This window comes from Apium graveolens, chromosome 3 (assembly GCF_009905375.1).
Source record: "Apium graveolens cultivar Ventura chromosome 3, ASM990537v1, whole genome shotgun sequence".
NCBI classification, from domain to species: domain Eukaryota; kingdom Viridiplantae; phylum Streptophyta; class Magnoliopsida; order Apiales; family Apiaceae; genus Apium; species Apium graveolens.
The window spans coordinates 286,940,235-286,943,277 of record NC_133649.1 but is presented as its reverse complement, the minus strand read 5'-3'; the positions used below and the strand labels follow the sequence as shown (position 1 = coordinate 286,943,277).

The 3,043-nt window shown below is 43.8% G+C and overlaps 1 non-coding gene across 1 annotated transcript; it reads right to left on the bottom strand.

Moving 5' to 3' along the window:
* Positions 1–799: 799 nt before the first annotated feature.
* Positions 800–906, bottom strand: LOC141715723 (small nucleolar RNA R71). Its single transcript, XR_012572475.1, has one exon. It is a non-coding gene; the product is annotated as a small nucleolar RNA R71 (small nucleolar RNA).
* Positions 907–3,043: the final 2,137 nt, after the last annotated feature.

Genomic DNA, 3,043 nt, shown 5'->3' with positions numbered 1-3,043 from the left:
CATACATTGGTGAGTGAGTTTAATTTGACAAAAACTTAGTCTGAGTCTCTGAGGGAACGAACTAGAAAGTATTCTATATTACTTGCGAACGCGTATACTTGCGTGAATATTAGTGCGTGATTTCGCCCTAACAAGTTTTTGGCGCCGCTGCCGGGGACTCGGCGTATTTGTTTAGTTTATGCACTTACCATCATTGGTCATTAGGACTCAGTGGTTAGGACGTAGTAGTTAATTACTCTTTTCGGTTGTGTTTCAGGTACTTTAGCAAGCGTTTATGCAAACTCGTTCTCGTGCTCGCAGGAGGACCTTAGATACAGCTGAGGAGAAAGACGAAGTTCTTGATACTCCGGAGAAGTTAGATTTTGAGGATTCGGATTCAGGAACTGAGCAGAAAGAACCAGTAAACATGGGAGATCGTATTGTTCAAGCTGATCCAGCTCTTATGGATTTTTCTCGGCCTAAAATTGATGACATTCAGTCAAGCATCCTTCATCCGGCTATTCAAGCTAACACCTTTGAAATCAAGCCGGGCACTATTCAGATGGTGCAGAATTCTGTTTCTTTTGGAGGAGCGGCAACTGAAGACCCCAACATGCACATAAGGAATTTTGTCGAGATCTGCAGCACTTTTAAGTATAATGGCGTGACTGATGAGGCTATCAAGTTGAGGCTTTTCCCATTCTCACTGAGGGATAAGGCTAAAGACTGGTTACATTCTGAACCAGCTGGGTCCATCACTACGTGGCAAGATCTTGCGCAAAAGTTTCTGGTGAAGTTTTATCCAATGGCAAAGACTGCTGCTATGAGGAGTGCTCTTACTCAGTTTGCGCAGCAACCTACAGAATCTATGTGCGAGGCTTGGGAACGCTACAAGGAAATGTTGAGAAAATGTCCACATCATGGAATGCCGGATTGGATGGTAATCACTGGTTTTTATAATGGTTTGGGGGCCCAATCTCGGCCCATGCTCGATGCAGTAGCTGGAGGCGCCTTATGGGCTAAAAGCTATACTGAGGCGTATAATCTTATAGAGACAATGGCTGCAAATGAGCATCAAAACCCAACTCAGAGGATGACGTCAGGCAAGGTAACAGGTATTCTGGAAGTTGATGCAGCCACCGCTATTGCAGCCCAGCTCCAAGCGCTATCAATGAAGGTTGATTCTTTGGCTACGTATGGAGTTAATCAAATAGCTATGGTTTGTGAGCTTTGTGCAGGTTCTCATGCTACGGATCAGTGTTCTCTTATCAACGAATCTGTTCAGTATGTGAATAATTATCAGCGACAACAGCAGCCTGTGCCAGCGACCTATCATCCTAACAACAAAAATCATCCAAATTTCAGCTGGGGGAATAATCATAATGCTATTCAGCCACCATATCAGCAAGGAGTAAGTAAACAGTTTAACCCACCGGGATTCCAGCAACCACAGCAGTATGCTACAAGGCAATCATATCCTCAACAGGGAAGTGCAGCTGCACCTACTAGTGCTGATTTTGAGGAACTTAAGTTGTTGTGCAAGAGTCAGGCGGTTTCTATCAAGACCTTGGAAAATCAAATCGGTCAATTAGCCAATGCAGTGCTCAATCGTCAACCTGGCACTCTTCCCAGTGACACGGAAGTACCAGGCAGGAAGGAAGCTAAAGAGCAAGTCAAGGCTATTACCTTAAGGTCTGGAAAAGTAGCTGATGCTGAAAAGGCAAAAGAAGTCGAAGCTGAAGTTAGAGATGAAGAATCTAAGCAAAAGGAGAAAGCGGCGGAACCAAAGAAGACTACTGTTGAACACACTCTGCCTGAGGCTAATACAGAGGAGAAACAGCTCTATCCTCCACCACCTTTTCCTAAGAGATTGCAGCAACAAAAGCTGGATAGACAGTTCGGGAAGTTTCTGGAGGTATTCAAGAAACTTCACATCAATATACCTTTCGCTGAGGCTCTGGAACAAATGCCTAGTTATGCGAAGTTTATGAAGACTATTCTTTCAAGGAAGGTGAAACTGGATGACCTTGAAACCGTTGCTCTCACGGAAGAATGCAGCGCGGTTCTGCAACAAAAGTTACCACCAAAACTGAAAGATCCAGGAAGCTTCACCATTCCTTGCACCATTGGCAATCTAACTTTTGACAAGTGCCTTTGTGATTTGGGAGCAAGCATTAATCTGATGCCGTTGTCGATCTTTAAAAAGCTGGATCTGCCTGATCCAAAACCCACATACATGTCGCTACAATTGGCTGACCGTTCCATTACTTACCCAAGGGGCATAGTTGAGGATGTGCTCGTCAAGGTGGATAAGCTCTTCTTTCCTGCTGATTTTGTTATTCTGGATTTTGAGGAAGATAAGAAGATTCCCATAATCTTGGGAAGGCCTTTCTTGGCTACTGGCCGTACTTTGATAGATGTGCAAAAAGGGGAACTTACTATGCGGGTCCAAGATCAGGATGTGACCTTCAACGTATTCAAGGCAATGAAATTCCCTACAGAAGATGAGGAATGCTTAAAAGTGGATGTGATTGATTCTGCGGTTACTTCGGAACTCGATCACATGCTAATGTCTGATGCATTGGAAAAGGCCTTAGTGGGGGATTTTGGCAGCGATGATGAAGATAGCAATGAGCAATTACAATATCTGAACGCTTCTCCATGGAAGCGAAAGCTCGACATACCATTTGAATCTCTTGGTACTTCTGACCTTAAGAATGCTGAAGGGAAGCTCAAACCATCAATAGAGGAAGCACCTACCTTGGAGCTCAAACCATTACCTGAACACTTGAGGTATGTTTTTTTAGGTGATTCATCTACGTTACCTGTTATTATTTCAGCTGACCTTTCAGGTAGTGAGGAAGACAAGCTCTTAAGGATTTTGAGAGAATTCAAATCGGCTATAGGATGGACCATAGCAGACATCAAGGGGATAAGTCCTTCATATTGTATGCATAAAATTCTGTTAGAGGAAGGTAGTAAGCCAACGGTGGAACAGCAGCGAAGACTGAACCCGATCATGAAGAAGGTGGTGAAGAAAGAAATTCTGAAATGGCTAGATGCA